Source organism: Xenopus tropicalis, chromosome 9, assembly GCF_000004195.4.
Source record: "Xenopus tropicalis strain Nigerian chromosome 9, UCB_Xtro_10.0, whole genome shotgun sequence".
Classification (NCBI taxonomy): Eukaryota; Metazoa; Chordata; class Amphibia; order Anura; family Pipidae; genus Xenopus; species Xenopus tropicalis.
Window position 1 is genome coordinate 64206798 of NC_030685.2, and position 27483 is coordinate 64234280.

Genomic DNA, 27483 nt, shown 5'->3' on the forward strand with positions numbered 1-27483 from the left:
TCAGCAATTTCTATTCTATTCTATCCAAGCCTCTGTGACTCATTACAAAAGAATCATAAACGGTGGCACAAGCACAGTCATATTTCACACTTACCAAAAATGCTATCTAGAAAGAGACAGAAATTCAGACCCGGGCAAAAAGAGAAAAAAAATAAATATCAGTTAACTTATTCAGCAACAATGCTTCCAATTCTATCATTACATAAAACACAAAAGCAACAAATATCCTGTAAAATATACCCTTATGAGAGAAGATGTCATCTGTTATAATTGGTACTTAAGCTGGCCATACACACATCGATACTACCGTACGAAACCTCGTTTCGTACGATATTCGGTGCATGTATGGCATGTCGGCGAGTCGACCGATATCGCAGGAGGCTGCTGATATCGGTCGACTCGCCGATTGGACCGGTTAAAAAATTTTGATCGGGCGCCATAGAAGGCGCCTGAGCAAAATCTGCCGTCAGGGCTGAATCGGCAGAAGGAGGTAGAAATCCTATTGTTTCTACCTCCTTATCTGCTGTTTCAGCCCTGACGGTGTGTGGCGGATCTGACGATGTTTCATGCGACCGATGGTCGCACAAAACATCGCCAGATCGCCACGTGTGTGGCCACCTTAAGTGATGTAAATTGCATCACATGACTCAATGAATCTTACCAAGACCTGTATAAAAGCACTCAGCGTTTGGCCTTGGCCCGTTACATGGTCATGGAACTACTCTGTGACTCGTAATATCCATACAATTTACAACAGATGGGACATCATTCACTTTATAGAAATAACTGAAATATATGTTGTCTGGAATGAATTTTACATGGGATTAATGTACACACTTGTCCCAACACAGAGCCTGTTTCTTATCATCTAGGAGTTTTCCCTAAAGTTAATAGCTCTCCCACAGCCAACACTCCAATTCCCACAGTGCCATGCATGCTTCTGGGATTCTCCTTCTTTGCAGGTCAGCTAATCACAATGGACTGTGGGAATTGAAGCCACTCAAGTGGAGCTGACTGACTACTATAACTCAGTTTATGTATTTGACTTTACATATAACATATATCTGCAGAATTCAGCCATTTTTTCACATGGTAGTCTGCTACTCACCTCCAGGATCACAGAGTCTCCAGCAGAGAAGCAGTAATAGGGTTAAATACTACACACTTATGTATTTCTACCAGAAAAACTAGATATTTTTAAATACAAATATTACTTTTTGTATAAATTAGACTTATTTTTTGAAAGTGCACACTAACAACATTATTTGTTTAAAAAAAGAATAATAATTTTTTATTTTTGTTTATTGCTGTTACCCTTAAACGAAACACTTTTCAACTGTACAAAAATTTCCAGGGCAGTCCCAGAAAGCAGACCCCTAAAGGAGTGGTTTTCACACCAGAATGGTCAGATTTGAGGTGACTATTATTATTGACTATATATTATATATATCCCTATCATACCCCTCCAAGTGAATCTAATCACTAAGCTGAACCATCGGTCAGGTACTTCTCTTCTGTAAAAATAATATATTGGTCATGGTTGCTTTCCATCTCACAACCATGTTTTACTATGTAGTTGAGGAGCAGCACAATGGATCATGGGAAAATACTAATACTGCTCTATTAAAAAAACATGCTGAGATGCAAAGTTCCCTAGGCCAGTGTGTATTTTACTGGTCAGGGTCTCAGGTTAGCAATTACATTCACTGGGGTGCCCCCAATCAGCACATTGTCTGTCAAATATACTGCAAAATATGGATAATATATCAGAACCCACCATTTGATAAAATGAACAATACTTTAGTGGGCTGGGTTTTTTTTAGACAAAACGTGCTATTTTTACCACAAGAATTCTCCAAGTTAGCGACTTCTCTGTATCCTATAGCCACATGGGAAATATCTCCTTTACAGAATCAGTTCTGAGTGCTAAACAATACCCCTTTCATTAAATATGGGAAGCCGGTTTAAATGAGCTCACCCCAAGCGCTGTGTTCATGGGAGTCCCGGAGCCTGATGAACGTTACTGTGCCCAAACAAACACTCTGACGAACTTAACTCCAGGGAGGGAATGGAGGCAGCAGAGCTGAAGCAGCCAAGGGGTGGGTAAGAAATGAATTCCACTTGCTGCTGGACTTCCACTTCCTTCTCCACTAGCTGCTTAGACTGTGTGCTTGCATGAAATATGCTTTATTTAGCAACCGTCATTTTTATAATATATATTAATAGTGAAATAACTTTGGATTTTTTTCCATAACTCTAAGCTTTACAATCCTATACTGTAGTTAATTAAAGGTTAATAAAGCCCCATTAAAGGATTAGTGCTCAGCTATTTCCAGTGGTGGCATAACCAGTTTGTATATCAGTTCTGTTGTATAAAACGCCATGTTTTTTGCACCCTGCCCTCCACTTAGAACCCTAGAGGCAAGTATAACTGTAGCTTAAAATATCTGTTATTGTATCCATAAGGGGACAGGCTGGGGCTCATAGGTTAGTGTCCCCCTTGGAGACCCAAGTGCGAGGCAAAGACAGTGGGCCCCCCGACCCAGGGCACAGAGGGCCCTGTATTGTGTTGATATTGTACAAAAGTGCTTTGAAATGGAATTCATAAAGACTGCAGTGTCTTATGCTTAAAAAAGTTATTAAAAACCCAGTGATATATATATATATATATAATTATGTGACATCTTTACATCTTTCCCACTCCATAATGTTTGGGACCTGGGGTTTTTGGGATAAGAGATCTTTCCGTAATTTGGATCCCCATACCTGAAGTCTACTAAAAATAATTTAAACATTAAATAAACCCAACAGGGTGGTTTTGCCTCCAATAAGGATTTATTATATTTTAGTTGGGATCAAGTACAAGCTACTGTTTTATTACAAAAGAGAAAAGAAATTCATTTAAAAAATTCAAATTATTTGCTTATAATGGGAGATGGCCTTTCCATAATTTGGAGCTTTCTAGATAACAGGTTTCCAGATAATGGATCTGTATATGGTTACATACAAATATATGGTAGCCACCTACAAGGTCTTGCTTCATTATTTTTTAAAGTACAGTACTTGTGAGGGACAATCCCAAAAAGAATCTGCTGATGCTAAAACCGTATATGAAGAGATAAAACACACTTTACCAGTTTTTAAGAAGCTTTTGCGATGTACTGACCATGAGACATTCCCCTTTACAAAAACTTTGAAGGAATGTTTCCAAACAAGTTTCTGGATTAAAGCCAAGGGAAATTCTGAGAACAGACTCAACCCAAAATAAGTCAAACATTCCCTATATGTAGCCTGCTATTACATGTTTTAGTAATGTATAGGAATATGCAAAACTGTAAATCTAATACACTGGCTCTGGAGCCAAATGCCTACAGGAAGAGGTTTTTCCTGTTTTATCTAATCTGCAGTGCAGATAAGTAATAAACCATATTCTGAACTTTTATGTATATACTGTATATACTCGAGTATAAGCCTAGTTTTTCAGCAAAAAAAAAATGTCCTGAAAAAGTCACCCTCGGCTTATACTCGAGTCGGGTGCCATGCGTCCATTCAGACTAGCACCCTCTGTCCAGCACCAGTCCTTTGTGTGCAAATTAGCCCCCCCCCCAACCAGACCCTGCAGTGCCCTGAGTCGCTCCCAGTTGCAATACTTATTTCCCCTTACGTGTCCTCTGCGACCGGGTCTGCTGCCAGTTTGCGCTGCCGTCCTTCGTGCTGGACACAGGTGCTGGCGCATAAGGGAAGGAGGGAGTGGCTGCCTGCCTTCCTTTTTTCTAGTACTCCCTTCATCGCTTGCTTCAGGCAGGGCAGGGCCTTCTGAACTGAAGTCTACTGGTGGATTTTCTAGACCAGTCCGGAGAAGTGGATCTTCTTGCTGCTGCTTTGGTGAGCTAACCTAACTTGCTTCAGCAAACTTTGGGGGTGGGGGGGGTTCAGTATTCCATAATGCCCATGGCCCATGGCCACCTTCTTTACCAGGCAGCTTCTTTAATTTTATTTTTAAACCCCAAAAGTCCATTTGCCCCTTTAGTTTGTTGTCCCACATTTTTTTAATCTTTATGCCTGAACTGTCCCCTTCTCTCTATGCTCTACCCAAAGGCATCCTTCTATAGGCTCTGGCTGCAACTTTTTAACCTCCTGTTGCTTCATCTACCATCCTCACCTGTCCCATATTCTATATAAAATCTTTGTGTTTTAGCTTGGTTGCTGATTGAGCTGAGGGGGTAATACTCTTAAGGTATCATTGTTGATACCATATTGTTTTTGTTGACCCTCTTCTCCACTTACTAGTTTACTGTTTTTCTTTGAAATAAATATTGAAAAACATATACCCCACTCATGCCTCAATTAATGTTATTTTATTGGTATTTATTTTGATTATTGAAACTTAGCAGTAGCTGCTGCATTTCCCACCCTAGGCTTATACTCGAGTCAATAAGTTTTCCAGTTTTCTTAGGTAAAATTAGGTACCTAATTCAAAAGTAGTTCAAAAGTATTTGTAACTACAGGTATGGGACCTGGTGTTTTCTGGAAAAGGGGTCTTTCTGTAATGTACTTCTCTACTAATAAATTATTTAAATATGAAATAAACCTAATAGGATTGTTTTGCCTTCAATAAAGATTAGTTATGCCTTAGTTGGGCATGTACAGGGCACATTATAAAGGAAAAAGGTAATTAATTTTAAAGGGGATCTAAAGTCAAAAAACAAAATTCCTTTTTTCTCTCTCTACCGTTTTTATAAAAAACCTGATTGTATGCAGTTTTATTCCCCCTTTGCTTTACTTGCTCTAAATGCTGCGGATACAAATCTTTAGATGGCTGCTGGCTGCTACTTCGAATGGCAGGGAAGCACTGTGCAGGGATATATGATGTTTTGTATACCCTCACTAACCTTTGCTAACCTTAGTGCAAAACAACCCTCACACCGTACCTCCCAGCTGTGGAAATGCCGGGTAGTGCTGATCATTTCCCTGTAGAGCAGCCAGTAGCCGTCTAGAGATTTGTGTCTACAGCAGTCACAGCAAATAAAGCGAAGGGGAAATTGAATTCAACTGTATACAATTAGGTTTTTTATAAAAAATGGTAGAGATTTTTTAATTAAAAAAAAAAATCATTTGGGAGATGGGTTTTTTTAAAGTAACGAGCCTGGGGATTTTTTTTTTTTTTTTTACTTTAGATCCCCTTGCATCCTTGGATAATGGGTTAATGGATGATGGATCTCATCTCACAGATCTCATCTCACACTTGTTTTATTAAGAACATAAAATAATTAGAGCTCATCCACTTAAACTGACACTTGCACAGAATTCACTATTTCTAGGTTTTTGGCAGTCCATTTTTTGGGGGGCTAAAATCATGCACAAACCACTGCAATGTGCAATGGTTGCCTGGGGTACACAAATAATGTTTAGTACAGGGCAGAGCAGTTAAGACAGTGAGAGACCATTTAGCCCATCTTTAATACAACCACTTTTCTGGCATTTTTAACCCATGGCTTGCTTTAGCAGAGGTAGTAGTCTGATGCCTACTAGGATGACTCTGACAATGTTCTTGTTTCAACTGCTAGAGCTGCAAATATCTCTTCATTCCATTCCAAAATTGTTCCGGCCGATGAAGAATCGTTATTATTAGACTGAAGCCAACTAGGGGAGAACCTGCGCCAATTCTGAATGCTCGGAATCCGACAAGTACACAACCGGACATCAGTAGTATAAGCAGTATAACATGACCCACATTACCCACAAACTACCAGCCAGTATACCTCAGTTATTTCAGGGGAACACTTTAAACCTGTCAAATACATAACAGCAACAAAGGAAAATATGCCATCAGTTCTGAGGAAAATAGGTCTTAAATGTGACAGAATGAAAGAAATGGGCTGCAAAGTGAATAAATATCTAGCAATTCCTAGTAGAAAGCACAGTGCAGAACGACAATTCCATCTACTCTATAAATATTCAATTTGATTCTTGAATGGATTTTCATTTAGGTACCATGGGACTGCAGCCGCAGGAATTTACTTTATTCTATCAACCGCCTCTCCTGTAGTCTAAGATTTACAGCATAACTTAGAATGAGGATTTTTCCCAATATTCCCAGTCAAGACAACAGAAATATAATAATTCAAACTCCAGACTACTGCCTGCCTGCTAGGGTAATTTAGACCCTAGCAACCAGATAGGTGCTGAAATTCCAAACTGAAAAGTTGGACAACAACTAAATAATTCAAAGACCAGAAACAAAAAATATGGACCAACTGCATATTGTCCCATAATAGTAAGATAGTAAATGTGGGTTAAGAAAAAAAGTCCTTCAAGTTCAACCCTTCCAAGCGAACCCCAGCACACAGACATAGACCCATACCAACCTAAATCTAAACACTCACATATATAAACTATATATACCAAATCAATACTAATTGTATATTTTAGTATCACAATAGCCTTGGATACTATGCATGTCTGTCAGAATCTGCCATCACAACATCACTCAGAAGGGCATTCCCCAACCTCACTGCCCTCACCGTGGAAAAAACCACCTACGCTGCTTCAAATTAAAGTTCTGTTCCTCTAATCTAAAGGGGGGGCCTCTGGTGCGTTGATTGTTTTTATGGGAAAAAAGAACACCCCCCATCTGCCTATAATCCCCTCTAATGTACTTGTACAGAGTAATCATGGCCCCTCACAAGCACCTTTTTTTTTAGAGAAAACAACCCCATCTAATATCCTTCTTAAGGACTGGAGCCCAAAACTGCACTGCATATAGGGTTGCCACTTGTTCGGTTTCCACCCGGACGGCCTGGTTTTCGGAAGGGCTGCCCGGGTCAAAACCTCCTGCCCAGTTTCCCAAATTAGGAAACCTAGGCAGGACTCAGTAACACTGACGTGGCGATTGGCTCCTTCCCACCCCGCAAAGTCACTGCCCCGCCTTTGCCCTGCCCCCATGACGTCACCCCCGCCCCCTGCCCGGCTTTCTTAGCTGGCAGAAGTGGCAACCCTACCTTGAGTCAATGCCCTTTATTTGCTTTAGTAGCCACTGAATGACACTGCCTGGAATTAGACAATGTGTTATTTACCTCCCCTACCTCATGCCCTACATCATACTAAAAGTTATTTTTGATATTATTTTTTCTTATGTTGAGGTAAACAACCCCTTTAAGAGCTGAACTAAGTCCTTCAGGACACTACTGCATACTGGCAGTTAATACAACATATTTTTTTTATTACAGTAACCTATCTAGTACACACTAAATACTTGTATTTTACCACCTAAGTCAATAGGCCAGAGCACTCAATACAAAAATACATGGGAGAAATTTGCAAATCATTCTATCAATGTCCTGATCACGGACACCTTAAGGGAGAAGGAAAGGTAAAAACTAAGTAAGCTTTATCAGAAAGGTCTATGTAAATACAGCCATAAGCACTCACAGAAAAGCTGCACTGAGTCCTCTATCAAAAGAAACAGAGGATTTCTTGTCTTCCTTTTTCTATCAGACTTCCTCTTTCAGAAAAATCCTTCATTCCAGGAGTCTGCCCAGCTCCCTCCCCTCTCCTGCTCACTTCCCCCCCATAAGAATTCATAAAAATTTACTCCCTTTACCATCAGAATGTGTTATCTGAGCTACCAGCAGCTAGAGAAGCTATTGAGACCAAGTTAAAATGGCAGCTGCTATCTTAAACAAAGAGAGAGAGCTTCTAGGGCTGTTTACTCAGGTATGGTAAATCTTTCTGCTGAATAAATATAGTGTTCTAGGTGGCACTGATGTGGCTAATCTGTTGGCATTGAAATGACAAAATGCCTTTCCTTCTCCTTTAATAAAAAGGGGCAAAGAGGGCATTTGCCCAAGGGCCCAATAATTCAGGGATAGAATTGTGGTGTTGGTGAGGTTGGCCCACCAATTTGATCCACCCCAGGGCCCACCAAGGCCCTAATGTTACAAAGGAAGTATGGAAATTATATTACACGTTCCATGCTGCTTTCTTCCCCATGAACAAAGCAGAATTGGTCACTAGCTTTGTATGTTGCATCTTTTATTTACCCACGGCATGGTGGGAACTGTTTATTAACAGTAGCTGTAACCCCTTAAACCAAAGATGCATAATAAACTGCTTGATTCACTTAAACATAATGAATAAGAGCCACATCAAATCTACAATAACAGAGGTATTATATTAATTCATATATCTGTGTATATGTATAGTCGAAAGTATTATTGTGGCCGGAAAATTAATACATAAAATGAGTTGCTCTCAAGACACAGGCAGCTAATATATACATATTACTAAAGAAACCACCTTCCTCATACAGTCGATTAGTTCGGATGACAATTTTATTTCATATAGGGGTTATGGCACACTTGGGGACTTGTTTACACTAATAGGTGATGTCTTAGCTGGAAAACAGTTGCTGTGGTCAGTTTGTCACACTAGCCTACTTTGGTGCACGAGGCACAACCTGTTCCTGCGTAAAGGTGTCAGATAATGTATTTGAAGTGGATTTGAAGGTCTGTCAGCTGTCGACAGCTGCTGTAAGTGTAACACAAGGTGGGGTTGGGGTGAATGGGGTCTGATTTGAGGGTTAATATGATTGGATATAGTTACATTTTAGTAGAAAAAAGACCAAAATCTATCAAGGTCCATCCAAACGAATCCAATTTTGTGCATATACACATATTCTACAGACATTCACACATATAAACTATACATAACGATACCTATAATGAAAAAAATTGTAGATCTTGAGATCAAAGCAGCCCTGGATATTATACTTGTTCAAGAAATCATCCAAGCCTCTATTAAAGGTGTGAATAGAATCTGTCTTGTTATCACCTCACAGAGCATCCAAAAACCTCACTGCCCTCATGATAAAGAAACAATTAGGCTGCCCTCAAGTCTAAAGGAGGAGCCTCTGGTTCATTGATCTTTTCAATGGAAAAGAAAAATTCCCCGCCACATTTCTATAATGTTAAGAGTATGACCTTGCACTTATCAACCTCATTCCAGTTTGCTGCCCAGTTCTCCAATTTAGTCAAATCACTCTGCAAAGTAGGAGCATCCTGCATTGAATAGTTTTACACAATGTAGTATCATCAGCAAAAATAGAAACAGTACTTTCTATGCCCACATTATGGTCAAGTTACAAGGCAAAGGACCAAGGACTGAACCCTGCGGTACTCCACTAACAACACTGGTCCAATTACAAAATGTTTCATTTACCACCATTCCTTGTAATCCCTATCCAAATTCAATAAAAAGAGGGGCTATTAATAACTTCAACCATTGTACCCAATCGCTGTGTAGAGGCATACAATAAATGCAATACAATAAAGTTCAAGTGCACTGCATGATATAAAAAATCATCACCCACTACAACATATGCATTCCCTAATTCAGTTTGGATAGTTTATATTTACCCATGTGCAATCAGGCATCTGCTTAAACAACCAGATTAAGGCTTGTATTTGCCAAGATGGCAACCAGTTTGTGTAGGCAAACTGCCTAACCATCTGCCCTTTGGTACCCTGTTTTAGACATTTGTGTTTGGGGAAAAAGAAAGTATGTTCTGAGGAATAAAAATAAGGACAATAACCTTTGGGAAAACAAGCAGCCGGATTTCCAGAAGCTTAACTTGTTTATATAACATCCACTTATTTTAGCTTTCAGAAAAGCTGATATTTTTATTAAATCTAATAACTTGATAATCTCCTTTAAATCTGCTTTGCCTCTCAGTATAAGTATAGGTGACTCCAGTGCTTGTTGGACAGTAAATTGCCGTTGATTATTTAACTGTGTATTTTAAGCCTCTACAGAGCAGGGATGTCTTGCCTCCTGTGTCACTTAACACTTAGCACTTAATGCTACATTTCTTATACAGGTATGAGTCTATTATCCATAAAGCCTGGGACCTGGGGTTTTCAAATAAGGGGTCTTTCCATAATTTGGATCTCTTTACCCTAAGCCTGCTTAAAAAAATTTTTTTTTAAACATTTAAACATTAAATTAACCCAATAGGATTGGTTTGCCACAAATAAGGAGTAATTATATCTTAGCTGGGATTAAGTACAAGGAACTGTTTTATTATTACAAAAAAAGAAAGTAATTTTTAAAAAAATGTTATTATTTGATTAAAATAGAGTCTATTTATGATGGCCTTTACTTAATTTGGAGGTTTCTGGATTTAGGGACAGCATGCCGCCAAGCCACACCTAGACTTTGCTCACATGGGGACAGGACATGTGCGTGATGCGGGGGGGGGGGGCAGAGATAGGGGGCGGTCTCTGGGCACCATTATTAGAAATCTGACATTGACTGGATAAGGGGTCTTTTGTAATTTGGATCTCCATACTTTGTCTACTAAAAAATCATTTAAACATTAATTACGCCCTATAGGATTGTTTTCCTTCCAATAAGGATTAATTATGTCATATTTAGCATCAGGTATAAGGCAATGTTTACTATTACAGAGAAACAAGAAATATGTTATAAAGTTTTTAATTATTGGATTAAAATGGATGAGAGATGACCTGCCCATAATTCAGAGCCTTCTGGATAACGGGTTCCCTGATAATGGATCCCATACCTGTATTGTGTATTACATTCTATAGCACTGTGTTCTGAACAATTTCTACAATAAACTGAGCATTAAAGGGTAGCAGTTAGCATTTCTGCCTTCCAGCTTTAGTGTCCACAATTTGATTCTGACCATGGGAACTATCTCCCCTGCATTTGTCTGATTTCCTCCTACACAAAAAAACTGTACAGGTCTAATGACTGTCTCTTGATGAAATTGACCACAGAGTGTGTATGGTAGGCATCTTAGATCATAAGCTCCACTAGGGAAGGGAATGAAGTATAATACCTCTGAAATGTCAGCACTATATTAATATTCTTTATATAGCATCGGCATATTTTACAGGCAAGCACAGCACTCGGAAAACATACTAACTCCTTGCCTATCGTACACGCTGGAATCGGACCAAGGGCCGCTAAGCTAACCACTGTACCACTGTGCTACCTACTACATAAATAAAGGTTAATAATTAAATGGTAGGAATATGTAAGTAATTCAATTAAACCATGCACATAAGTAATGCTCTCTATGACCTCCTGCTGCCTGGATCAGGTTATACTGATACTGCCGAACTAATATAATAATCTATCTACATTCAGCGACGTCAACTCTAAGGTGGGTGAAATGCATGCTTGTGCAATTAGGTGCCAAAATACGCTCAGTGCGCCTGTACTCAGGCCGATGCAGTGGCTCAGCACGCATGCACAGCCAAAAGCTTGTCAGAGCGTAGGGACTGGTTCTCGGCCTTAAACCCTGTTTGGCTTTAGCCTAAAGTAACATTTGTCAGGGGATCTGCGATACGAATCTCTAAAACTGGTTAACTCCTGGGAAACCTAGGGGGAGCACTGTAATACACTTTATACTGTAAACCAAATTATATATATTTAGATTATAACTGACCACTGTGAAAGCTGTGTCACATCTGGGCAGAGAAGGAACTAGGGGTAGGTAGAAAAGGCACATGTCAGTGGCACAATAATAGTGGTGGCACTAGGCACTTATCTTTTCTATTCGCCAGTTTTTGGCCCCTGTGTGTGTCAGCCAACCCTTCTAAGACTTTTTAGTCATTTTGGAAAAAATGTACTTCCATTGCTGTTTACTGCTTTCTATTCTTGGAAATTTCCATCCTTTTTTTTTTTTTTTGCTGGAGTCTAGACAAATGTTCTCTGTAAAGGCTGAGGCCCCCTACACTGAAATACACACATCTTAAGAACAAGTCCGATGCTTTAAACAAAATACATCATAGCATAGCACAGCATCATAACATTCCCTGTCTCTTATGGAATTTGTAGAGCAGGCAGATCAACATTAAAACACTTCTTTGTGCCCTTTGACAAAAGCTACTGATAATAGCATCAACTTAAATCCAACCGAGTACTTTTCAGATGCCATTTCACACATTACTATGCCAAGCACTTGTGCTCAGAATCCCAATGTGGATAACAGGTCCTGTTAAAAAATAGCAGTCTGACTGGCATTGTGTGCAGAAAATGATTACTGACTGCCCAAGGTCAATCTGCCCACTGTCATTAGGCTGGATATTAATAGTAGATATGTTACTCAGCCGGTCCAGCAGTGTTCCAGGCCTAAACAAAATTACCAAAATAACAATATACCATATACAATATGAAATTCACAATACAAAGTCATCAGGTACCTGCCCCCCGACATCACAGGCCCGCCCCCTTAGTCTTGAATTTGCTTGCACTAAAGTACATCAGAGCACGCTTTGGACTATTTGGCAATTTGGAGGGAGAGAACTGAGATTCCCCATCTGATCTGCACCTGGTGAAAAGTGTGCCGGCCTGTCAAGTCAAGGAGTGCCGGCCTGTTCTTTAAAAGCTTATTAAAAAATGAGCACAAGAAATTGGAACTTGCGTTGCGCGTGAATTATGCCTTTTATTTTAACTGAAAAATATATATTTTCCTAATATTTTTCTACCTTAATTAAAAATTAAGGTGGAAATTAAAATATTTTTCTCTCATCTCATTCTCCCCTCCCCAAAAAACTTCTACATTTCTTTAAAGGGAGAAAATGAGCTCTGCATAAACAAACCCTGGACTTCAGCCCGTGTTAAGCTTTGAAATACAAAGCAGCTGATTAAACCATACCTCCCAACTGTACTGATTTTCACAGGGCAGTCCCTCTTTGGACAGCTCATTTATACAGTACGTTTGTATTTATTGGGATGTTGTCCTATAAGATGCCCATTTTACCAAACTGTACTTATTTGTTCTTTTCTCTTTCCGCCACCTTCTTTTTAGGAACCATATAAATCATGGGTCAGGCAAATCAGCTATGGGCACATTATATATATAAAGCAGGAGGAAAGTGTTCAGTAAAGTAACTCATAGAGACCAATGGGTAGTTAGGTTTTAGTAGTCTGATAGTCTGGTAGAGCATCTGATTGGTTTCCTTAAATGAATTTCTGTTCTTTCTCACAGGTAAATGAAGCAGACATCTTGCTAGCACAGGTAAATGCGATTATGCGCTACAGCCTGCATATTAAAATAAATCAAGACATTAGGTGCTAATGGATCATTCAACTGTAAATAGCTTTTCTGGACAAAATGGATTTTCTCAGACATCAAAGCAGATTTATTTTCCATCTAAATATTTATTAGCAGACAGTACGAGGACTGCATGAAACATCTAGGTAATATCAAATCAGTGGTTTCCATTAGAAGTATAAAATGAGAATCAGAAATGCATGCAATTAAAGGACAAATACATCCAAAATTACTTTTTTTTATTGATTCTATTTAAAGGAAAAGCAAAGGTACAATCACTGGGGAAGCCTAAATGTGAGCGAATATAATTGCATATCACATACCTTGGGTAACTGCTCCTGTTCACTAACAAATGCACAGACTCAGGGAATTTCTGTCCACTGTTGCCATCTTAATTTGCTATGAAATGAATATCCATTTGCCTAGAGAAAAGAAAACACAAGAAGAAGATTGCAGTGAATGAGCTTCTACAGAAATACCCCAGGCTGGTGCAGTTTTCTGCTAACAGGTAAATGATAACATTTTGGTAATTATACCTTAACATTTTAGTAATTAAACCTTTAGATTTCCTTTAAACAGCAGTAATAAGTTGCAATACAGACTTTTAGGTAGACATGGCAGAGATGTTGGCCACCTGTGGATGAAGTTGCTTACTGTACTATTGAGCTGTATGGTTTTGCTGTACCTGCAACTCCGTATAACTGCTAACAGTTGCCATTTAAACATAAATAAAAACTGATCAAAGCTTGATTTGACCTTTACTTCTGGTGAAGATTTCTTGTATTAGACCTATCAGTACTTAGGTTCGGACTGGCCTACTGGGAGGGGACAGATATCAGTGGCCGGTTCTGTTCATCTTACCAATCTGTACCATAAGCATCTCCCCATTCTGCATAAAAGGCAGGAGGGAAAATGGGGGAGAAAGTGAAGAAAGAGATGGAACGAGAAAGGAGATAATGAAGTACAAAAAGACAAGTGGAAAAATGAACAAGTATAACAAGTTAATAGACAAGCAAACAGAAAAGAGAAGCAACGTGATATTGTGGTAAGTGTGTCCAAGGTCTAAGCCTCCTGATGAGCCCTTGGCACCCCAGTTCAACACAGTTGGTTGTTATTTTTAATCCAACTAAAACCAATATACTACTGTAACATTTGTAATGTGCATTAAAATGATGGGATTCACTTTGCTAAGGCCAAGCTCTAAGCCTCTAAGACTTAGAAGAAGGTCTCTGCCTACAAGATTTCAACTTACACTCACTGGCTGTCCAGTTGTATTACATATCATGGCAGCAAAAGGACAAACCAGCAATCCAATCATTTTGACTACATATAGGGTCTTCATGACCTCCATCAAATTACATCACTGAATACCCAGTTGCCAGACACGGCAGTTGCCAACGCTATGTTTTTTTTTTGCATTTTATGGCCAGGCACAGCGACGCAGGGCGGTATTCAGAAGTGTGGGTGGTGTGCTTTGGGAGGATAACCTCTGTAGGGGCTCTATCATGTATACGTCAGTTTTGTTCTGCATTAAGGGTAAGGGCAAAAGCGCAATTTTAAGTGTTTTGTAACACATTTGGCAGAACCTGTCACTTAACTACACTAGGTGCCTGCAGGTGTTTCCCATTTAAAGTGAAAGGAGGGCCAATTTGTTAGCTTTTTTTTATAAAATACCTTTTTGTCCCTGGCCAGTGCTTTATAATACTGGGCATGCACAAGTCTAACTTAGGCCCAGGGAATCCCTAGACGAAGGTTATGATGGCAGCAAGGTGCTGGAATTGTGCCCAACATACTATCCTTACAGTGTACTAGCCGTAAGATATGTGCATATAAAAGTGTATCAGCATGTTCTAGCTGCAATGGCTTTTAATGCAATGTTGCAAGTAGTTTCCCAGCCAAGAGTGCAGTGGTAGAATTTGCTGATTTGCTAAAGAACGTTACTTTGTCTTCAGAAAATCTATTATCTTATCTGCAAATGTTTCCTGCGGCACTTCATTTTGCGCATGCAATTTCCTGAAGCATGCTGTTCAGCTTTTATCTCTCAGAATTAATTTAAAAACCTCAACTTGTACTATTTCCTTTTCAATTTAATTTAAACCTGTCCAGCAAAACTGGAGTTCTGTGTTTACAAGAACCAATCCTTTTAAAATGCCATTTAGCCAGCATCCTCTCTTAAAAGTGCATTATATATTCTATTTGGGTCCTGTAAAGTATGAATATTACTGGTTTTTGCTTTACAAAAGCGGCACATACACACTTCCCAGCACACCTAATAATAATAAGCAACGTAGGCATAATTATCTAGCTAGGAACTATCTGCAGGCCTCATTTATAAATACCCCACCGCAACTGCAGAAGAACTACAGGTACAAAAATGACAACTAATGGCCCATACACTTACCTGCTATGGCTCCTGCAGTTGCACTTTCTGTAGAGCAAGTTACCGAACAAAGTGCAGTCAGGAACAAGGCAGTCCTGTACTAAATGCCAGAGGTTGGAGATAGGTACATAGCTCTGTAACAACTTACCCCTTGATACTCTGTAGCTAACCCACGTACAGCCCCCAATGCACAGAATTCAGCAGTGCTCTCTTCATGGGAGAGGCAAACATTGAAAAGAAAAGACCCATGTCTATGGGTGTTGTCATCACCATCCTTGACCCGAAGGCCAGTATAATGCAGTCCAAAAGGTGGCAACCCCAGACTGGGTCCATATTCTATGTAATAAACAGCTTTTGGATCCCATTATACTGGCCTTCCGGTCAAGAATGGTCATGACAACACTTAAGGGGTGGGAAATGTGGGAATGGGCAGTGGGGTGGAGTAATGGGCATCCAAGGCCTGATCGTAAATGGGAATCAGGTGGCGGAGAAGGCGAGGAAAGGGAGGGATTTATACAGTATTACAAATATGCCATCAAGTATATTGCCAGTAAATGTGTAACACTGCCCCTGGCCCTAGCTGGTGATTTACTGGCTAGGTCAGTCAAATACTGTCCGGGTGGCAACCTTAACCCTGTCTATCATTAATGAGCTCTGTATCTCTTTTAACAATTGATGGATGATGGATCATGGTCTGTGCCAGGGGGTCAAGTAATCTAAATGCAAAATTGTGTGCATTTAAACACCATCCACAAAGGTACGTGTGTCTTAACACTTGTTACTTCTCTTCTCTGAATAAAGTTCAAGGTACAATGTACATAACATACGTATAGGTGTTATATCCAGGGCTCATTTCAAATGTTGTTAGGGTTGCCTCCTGGCAGACCTGGACTGGGATTTAAAATAGGCCCTGGCATTACATAGAGGCCCAAAGAGCCCCCCACCAACCCAATAAATAGAGACTGTTTATAGCATCTTGCAGCAGCCCCTCTGGCAGTCCGGCCTGCGTACCCTCTCGTATTTGACTGGCCTAGCCGACAAATCAACAGCTAGGGCCAGCGCCAGTATAACAAATTCACCTCTGATATATTTGCTGGTAAATATGTAAAGGTGTCAGACCTTCCAATAAATCTCTCCCTTCCCTGACCCACTTCATGACCAATCACCCACTTTTAAACAGAGGCTCCACCCATTATCCCACCCAGACCACTCATTTCCCCACCCCATTTTGTCATTACCCCACCCCAAGTGCTATCAGTGCCCATCCCCAACCCAAAGGCCAGTATTGTCAGCAAAAAAAGGTGACAGCCCTAAATGTTGAGCCTAAACAACCAACCAAATTGCACTGAATAAATGACAAACTAAAGCCATGCTTCACATAACACAACTAATGCTGACACCATCAAAACCACAAACCAACCTAGGGGTGGCCTACTTAACTTACAGACACCTAAACTAATTCATAAAGTGGTATATGCTATGTATTTGAAGTATTTCTGTGTGCATTTATGCCCTTTGCATACTGTGTTTGAGTTCATAAATAAAATCTATAACGATGGAATTAAAAGTAATGAAATGAAATTTGCAGCTAAAAACCAACACTAACAATTCTCAGTCTGATTATGTAGCCATGGTTATTTTCCAAAATATCTTGAATTGCTTTGGAATATCTTGAATTGCTTTGGAAACTGTGACAACTAAAGAAAAACAAATGGAGAAAAAACTGTTTATCTACTGCAAGATAGGAACTAACACGAAAGAAACCAAAAAGAAGTGGAATTTCTGTATGATACAAAATGTTTGTGGGAACTGCATGGAAGCCTTGCCTATAATATGACAATTTCACAATCCTACAAACTGTTTGTGGAGGCAACTTTCCTTGCATTTACTTTATGTGACCGGATGGAGCTACCAAACTTTACAGCATTTTATAAACATTGCCCTGGGTTCTTTATCTAAGAACAGCTCACAACCCATTGGTAGGGCCACAAGTTGACCAAGTTCTGCCTTTTCCCAATTATTCTTTTCTGGGCCAAAGAGAGGAAAAACCCTATCCCAACCAAACATTCTTTGAATTAAACATTAACCTTGTGCTGATCTTGCATGTGTTTGTACACTTTTATCCCATTCATGTTTAAACATCTCAATTCTTATCTTTACAGATATTATAACAGAAGTTTCCATATAATCCCTACTAGCTATTGGTTCTGCTTGCTTCCAGTCAGTGCCTCCTGGTTGGACATTATATTCACAGCATATCAACCTACCTCCTTACATTACAAAAATAAATGGTGTGTGTAGCACAGCGAAAATTTTTGTCCATGCCCATTTTGCGACCACACCCCCTAAATACCACTCCCATGTTACAAAATTTGGCAGGTTATGTAAAGTTTGAACACATTTCTGGAAGCTTTGGGGTTTGTTTTATGTGTTATTATAGTTTTGCTAATGAAGGTAAAATTGCCCTTTAAGATGCAAGTCTCAGTTCTCCCAAGAGACCTGTTTATCTTATTAGTTACAATTGTATCTAAGTCAGGGGTGCCCAAAATGTCAATTGCGGTCCACTAGTCAATCGCCCGTGGATTCCTAGTGGACCATGACGATGCCAGGAGATGCGGAAGTGCGGCGTGAATGTGTATGTACGCTGCTTCGCGGGGGAGGAGTCAACAGTAGATCACCAATGGACGAAGTCTGCCCACCCCTGATCTATGTGCAAATGTTGAGTATTCTGGGCTCTCTTTGTATCTTTTTTGTACAGGAGATCAAAGGGAAATGAGGGACTTTTCAATAAGAATCCAGGGATGTGGGCTGAACTATTGAAATTGGGACAGTCCAGTGAAAATCATAACAGTTGGGAGTTATGCATCAAGAGCTTGTCCTTAGTTACAAGGAGGCCCCAGATTTTCCATCCATAGGTGCAACTAGCACGTAGAACTCTGTCATTACCATCATGTCTAGGATGGCAGTAATTCCAGGCTCTAGTAGTGTCCATATGCTCAACTGGATGCAATTTAAGCATGGACCAGACAGGTGAAATGGAGCTCCGCACAAGTAGCTACAAGGTGCATGGAGCAATTACCTTTGTGAATGGCACCAAAGTATATTCAGTTTGGAATCCATTTGAGGCTAAATCACTTGTGCTTGCAATCAAAATTAGGCCTTATAGCTATAGCAATGTCTTTCAAATAATGTCTGCACCCTACTTTGTTTAAATAAGCAAGAGAGAAGCGTCTTCACCTCTGGAACAAGCCTGGAGCCAGAAAAGATTGCTGGATCATCTCCAAAGCTGAACCTGCCAATGCCAACAAACCATAAACCTATATTTTTAAATCTCTAAATCGTGGTCGATATCAGTGATAAAACAACTGTATCTCAGAGACGGGAAAAATTATTCAGCGCAAGAAGGAGTTAATTGTTTATCAATACAAGATGCACTTGTCATTGACTCTTTCTTCTGGAAATGACTTCTAGAGCAATCAGAGTCTGTTACACATTGACAGTAATCGAGCACTTACCAATGCTAAAAAGGCATGTAAGCATCCTGGAAATATAGAAAAAGAGAAAAAGACAACTTTTCATGCACATAAATGAGCATTAACGACTGTATATATAAATATATTCTTTAATGCTTATTTATGTGAGCATTTTCAGTCTATAAGTTTGTAAGAATATAAATGTATCTATTTTGACAAACTTATAGACTCAGTCAAGTGCAGCCTTTCCCTCGGTTCCTCTCTAACAGACCTGCATTGAACTGCCTAATCGGTAACCTTGTGATGCCCCATAAATTTAGTATCTGAGTGCAGTACAGGGGCTGTTAATGACCAGAGCATGTCATTCAAATGAAGAAAATGATAACCTTTACAATAAAGAAGTGGGCCTGAAAAATAAAATGGCTTAATATTTTTATGTCAAAATCAATATGATAGTAGCCCCTGAAGGCATGAAAGAACAAACGTTTTACTATTGCTAGCTTTTACATTTTTCTCTTTTAGTTGTTGGTTTTTTTTTTACTATTCTTCCAACAATATCTAGAACAAATGCATTTTTAACCCATATCTTGCTCTACCTGGCCTTCAAGCTGGGCTTCCAAGAGTATCTAGAGCTGGCCATACACGCACCGATGATATCCTACGAAACCTTGTTTCGTACGATATTCGGTGCGTGTATGGCGACTCAGCAAGGCGACCGATATCGCTGCAGATATCGGTCGACTCGCCGATCGGGCGGGTTAAAAGATTTTGATTGGGCGCCATTAAAAGTGCCTGAGCAAAATCTGCCTTCAGGGCTGAATCGGCAGAAGGAGGTAGAATTCCTAATATTTCTACCTCCATATCTGATGATTCAGCCCTGAACGTCTGTGGAGGGTGGGATTGATCTTTCGTGCGACCCATCCCCACATGTGTGGCCACCTTAGGGGACCAAAAAGCCACTCTACTCCAACTGGCCCTCAGGCTGAGCACCCCCCACCGCTGCTGCACACTTTGCCAGGGGAAGCAGCTTAATAGTTTGACAACCGCTTGGGTTGGGAAAAGAACATTTCCCAGTGTGGAGTATATCTGATGTATCATGTTCTGCAGTGGTGGTGCAATAGAAAGGCCAATAGGTGCGACTATTGAAATTAACTAATTAACTACTGACATGAATTTAAACTTCATTTTAATAGGCTACATAGCAACTACCTTGTGTGTAGCCTTTCACTTCTATGACTCTGCAGATTCACAATGGGATTCACAAGACATAGTTGATACTTGTTATAAAGCCATTCTGTAGCACATTACTGACTTTTTTTAAGTTTAAAATGATCGATGGCTTTCTCCAAGGGAAATGTTCATTAATTATACTCCGGTTTATGGTAATTGGCATCGCTTGCAGAGTTAAAACCCTCTAAACGCCTTTACTGTTTTTTGCCTATTCCAATGCCAATTAAACTTACATATAAAAAAGTGTCCTTTCAGGACCTATTCAACATGTGTTTTTTTTTTTCTATGTGATTTTCTGTTTATCTTTTAAATTACATTAGCTGCACATTCAGTAAACAAAACCAATTAAAGAAAAGGACAGGCACAGATATGACCTCTCCAATACCCGAGACTGATCTGAAAAATGTATGAAAGTCTTAGGTTTCAAAGTAAAGATCATTCCCCCGTTGCCTCTGGTCCTGCCTATGGAACCTCAGCTCTTGCTGAAATTGTACTGAGCTACAGTATCAGCGCTGGAGGGAAACCACATTCTTCCTGCACAGGGTAATTTACTTACCGGTCCGGTACAATTTTATAAATGTTTTCACTTACTGTGATGTGGAGAATTTATAAGGAGGTAGGCGGCTTGATCACAAGAGCAGACACTGAATTAGAGCTATTAATTAAACTAGAGGTTTATACATTTTGGGGACCCAATGCAAAGGGCCCATGACCATGGAAATTCAGGTTGGAAAGACTGCTGGAAAAAATAATTGGAGGACAAGAAAAGTCCAGTTCGATAAAGAGGCCAATACATTTGGCACCTCCCAGTGAATCAGGAAGTTTTTTTCCCTTGACTGAAGCTCCTTTTTTAATCCCAGGACTGTGAACCAGAATTTCCTTGTAATAGTAACATAGTAGATGAGGTTAAAAAAAGTCTCACGTCCATCAAGTTCATCCTTTTTGCCTTAGGTGAATCTGGCTAACTGATAAAGCCCCATCTGAAGCCTCTCCAATTTGCCTCAGAGGGATAAAAAAAATTCCTTCGTGATACTAAGGGGCAATCAGTCCACTCCCCGCATCAACTTTGTACTAAAAATGTATTTAAGTAACCTGGTATTTTTTCATTTTCTAAACAGGTATTCAACCAATTCTTAAAACAAAAATCTAATGCATCTGTGCAGTTGCCCTTTAAAAAGAAAACTGTAGAACCCAATTAAAGGTTTTGTTTGGCCTGTTTGCGCCCATGTTTAAGCTGATGCCCCATGTTGAGATTAGTCGCCCGCATTTATATCTCTGCTACCAGGGGCAACTAATCTTTCTGAAATGCTTTTCCACCAGCAATAAAGTGATTATCCAGTGGAAAGGCCTATGTGTTGCTTCGTTTTTGTAAAGTCGCGCAAGGTATAACTGCAGGCGATTAATCTTCCTGTGGGCCACTGCCTTTAAAGGGTAGTTCACCCTCAAATGAGGTTTAAAGTTATATTCTAAGGCAGGAATCCTCAACCTTTTATACCTGTGAGCCACAGTCAAATGGAAAAAGTGTTGGGGAGCAACACAATCATAGAAAAAGTTTCTGGGGGTGCTAATAAGGGCTATAATTGGCTATTTGGTAGCCCCTATGTGGACCTATAGAAGGCTATGTTTGGCTTTACACCGGGTTTTATGCAATCAACACTTGCCTTCAAGCCAGAAATATAAAAATAAGCACCTACTTTTAGGCCAATGGGAGCAACATCCAAGGGGTTGGGGAGCAACATGTTCCTTACGAACCACTGGTTGGGGATCACTGTTCTATGCGCTAGGGCACAGGGGCATATTGCCAGACTGTGGATAAGTGCAGGTGTAAAACACCTGTCAGTTTAGGCAACACCTAACTGAATTAGTTCAATGGAACCATAATGATTGGATGTCTGTGACTGTACTACCCTCAAGGGTTTAAATGCCGGGGAATTCCCTACCAGTCATTTGAACAAAAGAAGCCATTTGGATGAGTGGTGAAATATTTTCAAGAAAAAACTCAGAAAAGTCCAGTTGTTTTAGACTTAATTCTACTAGACCTGGGTGAATGAGAATCATCATAGACACCTGGAAGCATTGAATCTGCCCAGTGGAAAGGCATTTCAGGGAGTTAAGTCGGCTGCAGTGGGCAACGAATCACAGGTGGAAAGGCCTACGTTTTGCTTTGTTTTTCCGGAGTCACACAAGGTTTCCTCCTGCAGGTAACTTCGTGTGACTTTGGAAAACATGTGCCTGCTGCCGAAATGTGAAGATTGTTTTAAGTGTATAACCGTATTGTCAGCCTGCGCTTATCTCACAATACGCACACGTGCCCTTGCCCTAAGACAATCTGCAACTGGCATTCATTTTATTTGTGGTTTGTTAATGATTTACTTACAGAATATAATATAAGTCCCAGTCGCTGTTTTTGGTTGCAGTGACCATGACAACGGGATAGTATTTTCAGTTGAAGGCTACTCACTTCTGCTACTCAGAAGACCTTGCATTACACTAATGAGCCCACAAAGATTGGTTCTATAATTGGGATCTCTGATGAGCAGCTGCCCATGATGTTGCTTTAAAAAAGTGATTTTCATTTTTTTCAAGTTTTTGAACTGGCATTCCTATTTCCAGCCTTCAAAAAGGAGATCCAGCCAAAACACTATTGCTCTGTGGGGCTACAATTTTATTGCCATTGTTATTTTTATTACATTATTTTTTTTCTATTGAGGCCCTCTCCTATATTCATTCCAGTCTAACAATCAAACCACTGCCTTGTTGCTAAGGTAAATTGGACTCCAGCAACTGAGTAAAAGCTCCAAAAAAAGACCCACTGCAAAATGTCTCAGAATTTACCTTTAAATTAACTTTTTGTATGATGTAGATAGGGAAATTCTGAGACATTTTGCAGTGGGTCTTTTTTTGGAGCTTGTCCCTTATAATTTTAAGACTGTTTTGGTGTTATGTATTTATTTGCTTCAGAGATGAAAAGCAAAGCAAATGTGCTACCATCTTTAATGTTGGTTCTGTGTTCAGCAATATGGCCACTTTTATTAAATAAAGAATGCAGACAAACAGGGCCCTATATTAAACTACACACCTAAACAGCATTTACTATGGCATTCCACTTAGCCATAAGGATTTATAAGCAAATTGGAGTTAAAAGCTGAATCACCCATACAGCCTGCCTTGGAACACCACACCTCCTGATTTACTGCACGCTATGCAATTGTAAAACCTGTTGAGGAACCTTTCAAAATAAAGTCACAAGTATCTTTTCAGGAATCAGTGTTAAACACTTTTTATAGTTAGTGCTGCTCAAAGGCCAACTGCAAGTATGTCTCAGAAAGAGCTAAGACTTGGCTACTCTGTAAATAAATATATAATAGACATAGCTCAGAATATGCCATATTTATTAAGTTTTAGTAGAATGAAGCTCTACTTTCCCAAGCTATACAAGATCTGACTCTTGGCCCTGCACATTGGTTATATCACTTTCATTTTGTCAACTCTGAGCATAATCCAATATGTCATATGTTGCAACTAGTGGTGTGTGGGTTGACCCAGGACCCACAGGTTTACCAATGGTTGGGTTGAAATGTGGGTGACCACTGACTGGGGAAGAACACTCCTCCTCTGCTCCTGAAGACTCCCTGTCTTTCGAACCGGAGGCATACAGTGCACAGAGGGGGAAGATGTGGGCATGGGTTGGGTGCAGGTCCTACAATGGCAACATTTTGTGGGTTAAGGTTGGGTGTAGGTTAATGTTTTGCGGGTAAGGGTCATATCTCTGGTTGAAAGCTCATGTATGTATTATTAAAGCAACACCTCTCATTATAACATTCTCCATGTGTCTATTGGCAGAAGGCCACTCCCTAAGAAGCCTCTGATAGTTTAAATATATATATTGAATAATGCACTGCCTGTTGTAAATATAGGCATATTATTAGCCCCTGAGGATGATGGCCAACTGCTTTTATACAAGTCATGAAACTCTGAGGTGACATCTAATATGCTTAGATTTTACAATTGGGGGAACATTATCTATTATAACACATAAGTTTCAATGAGTCATGTAACAGAAATTACATTACTAAGCACTAATTATAACTGATGACATGACCATTTATAAGGATATAATTTATGTACCATTTATAAGGATATAATTTACAGGATATTTTTGACTCTTGTATATTATAGTGTATTATTGTAACGTCCTATTAGAATGTACATTTACATCAGGAATGAGGCAGTACCAATAGGGTTGTGTTGCATTTGGCTTTTTAAATGTATCATCTTTTCTGGAAGGTATGGCAAAGCTGCACTGGGATATGGAGGAACCCCGCGGCTCAGCAATGCACTGTGAGGTTGTGGAGCTTTTAAAGGCAAAGGAATGGAGATTTAATTACTTAGTTCAAACACTAGACTGAATAACATTAGCGCTGAAAAAAAATAATTTGTTCCTAAGGGTTAGAAAAGCATAATAACCAGGCACACCATGGTCTAGCAAAAAGACGTGCAGGGTCAGATTCTAATTCGGTTGCAGGAAATTTGCTGACTAGGTAAGAAAAATGCTTTGCCTTAAAACTAACGTAACTGAACTCATCTGCCTAAAATGAGCTCTGAGACTTGAGCTTTAAGGTAGAATAATGTTTAGATTCAGTAGGTTATAAGAAGACTTTGCATCCATTCTTAGGCAGAAGAAGGGATATAGAGTATGATGCTGACCTATTGTCCATTCTTATGTAGCAGTTGCCATACTATACAATATAAGGCTAACCAGGAATGCTTGGGAATGTATGCAGTATGACACCGGGTCAGTGTCTATTATTAGACAGAAATTCATATTCAGTATGATGCTGCCAAGTATTCAGTAACAGAACTGATATATGTATTTTATTTGTATCTATTTCCTGGGATTTATATAGCACCAACACATTTCCAAACCACTTTACAAAGATTATACATCATTCACTTTAGCCCCTGTCCCAGTGGAGCTTACAATCTAAGCTCTGTATAACATTTACAGACACTACAGTCAGTTTTATCAGGAGCTTGTATGTTTTTGAAAGCACCCAGCGGAAACCCACACAGACACAGGCAGAACATACCAACGCCTTGCAGATAGTGCCCTGGCTGAAACCGAACTCAGGACCCCAGTCCTGACCAAGTGTCTAGTATTAAGTAGAATGAGGATATACACTATAATACTGACTGTAGGTAAACAACATCTTTCTTGTTCCAGAGCCATCATTTAAAGGCGGTTTAAAGGCTGGTGTCTATGCAATGCTGCTGAGGATCTCTCTCCCATGGCCATAAGATGGGTCTGTGAGGGACATAGTACTTACAATAAGGGCCGATGTGTAAAGTACTTTTTTGGGGAATTAGCTAATAAAGGTACACGCTTTAATATCTAGAAATGTGATATCAAGGAAACGCTGGCACAGGACTGCAATCTCTCATAGTCCATAAAACTGTGCTTTGTACTCAGTGGCAACCGCATAAATCTATGTTAATAACAATACCGTCCAACTGGGATTTTTTACGTTTTAAATGTTTTCTAGTTGTTTAATGCATTGTATTATAATCCAAATTACTGAAAGACCCCAGCTGATTCTCTGGACAATAGGTCCCACACTTGGCAATATTCTTAACAACAAACAACACATCAAGCAATCATTTAAATAATACATGTATTCCCTGTTTGAATGTCTCAGTCAATGAGAACAATGCCTATAAATGCCAGTATAAATGCAAGTGTGGTACAACGAGTTATGTCTGCCTTCAATAATTATTATCTATATAAAGGTCACATAAAGCAATCTCTCGCTTACCTACTCATGTGTCAGTCACTCACACTGCCCCCATCAGGTGCACCCTATTGTGCCCTAGGCAGCCCCCTCTGTTGCTTACCCCTAGTTCCAGCCTACAACTCTGGTACAGACTTTGTTCAGCACAAAAATGCTTTTGGGAAGTTCCAGATGTTTCCTGTTCAAATAAATGGGAGCTGCAAAAGAAGGTTTGTGTGGTTTTTCAGCAGGACAAAATGCACCAAGTTTGGTCCTGAAACTTTCCTTATGTACTTACCTGTGTACTTTAAACACTAGAGGGGGCATTTACTAAAGATTTTATGTTGCATTTTTCATGATTTACTAGGGGTCGAGGACTGTGGATTCGGCTGAACCCTGCCAAAAAAGGCCAAATCCTGGCTGAATACCGAACCAAATCCTGGATTCGGTGCATCCCTATTCCACATGTTAAAATTTGCCATGAAAATCCTGTCAAGATCATGTAGAAGTCAATGGCAGATGTCACTTTTACAACTGGAAAATCTTTCTTTGCTTCGTGGTTTTAGAGGTTGTTTGACGCTGGCTTTTGTGCGACAAAACAAACTTTTCTGCAATTTTTTTGTTGTATTTTTTTTTATTGCACATTTATGCTTTTTTAGTTCTGATTTTTTTGTAAATTTCGTGGAAATGAGTTCAGTCAAACCACGAAAATCCGAATGTTACTAAATTACCCCTGAAAAGTACATAAAATGTGTATGTTGTTGTACATTATTTCTTTATGTCCTGTTTCACTTCCAAAATGTTTTCAAAAATTTGCAAAATGCATTGGAGTTAATGGGCAAAAAAACTTTTTGCCGCACAACCTGATGAAAAATTAAGGCCAAACTGCGCTAAAAGAACCTCCAGCCATTCTATATAATTTATGAAATAATAATATCTACAATCATAATAACAGTTTCCTTTAACTCGCTGTACATATTTCGTCCCATAATATAAAGCAGCCCTATAGGACTAGCCTTACTTAGCACCCAGGTAGCCTGAGCCAGAGGTGACAAAGCTTCAGCTACACACTTGGGATTACTTGCACAACTAAATCAATGGTCTGCTCAAAACACAAAGCGCAAGTAATTTCCATGCACTTTAGATGATTGATTTCTTTACAGATAAAATGACTGTAGGAATACAGTGTAGGGTGGTACATCTTTTATAATTTCAATGGGAACATTACAACTAGCTGCTCAGAATACGATGATGAATGCCAAGATATAGTAGTTTCTATTCATAAACGTGATATATTGAGGAACAAACACGAGTCTCAGCAACTTAAAAGGCAGTCTATCTAGTAAGAACTAGAGAATATGGTGCTGTATGACAAATGGTAGAGGAAGTGAATATGGGAACACCCAGTGCCAATTCTTGTTCTCGTATTGTCCTTGAATAATGTAATGTTGCTTAGCATGATTCTGAGGGAGAGACACCTAGTTGGGCACCTGTTCCGGCTGCCAATGCCTCATTAATACAAAACAAAAACAAGCTCCATTTCCTTTA

The 27483-nt window shown here is 39.6% G+C and overlaps 1 protein-coding gene across 2 annotated transcripts in view; it reads right to left on the reverse strand.

Moving 5' to 3' along the window:
• osbpl6 (oxysterol binding protein like 6) overlaps positions 1-27483 on the reverse strand; it is a 121911-nt gene that overhangs the window by 87078 nt on the left and 7350 nt on the right. For both annotated transcript variants that reach the window (XM_002935685.5, XM_004917740.4), the window contains exon 2: positions 13408-13506. The gene's annotated coding sequence lies outside the window, so the exon portion shown is untranslated. The remainder of the gene's footprint in view (positions 1-13407; positions 13507-27483) is intronic.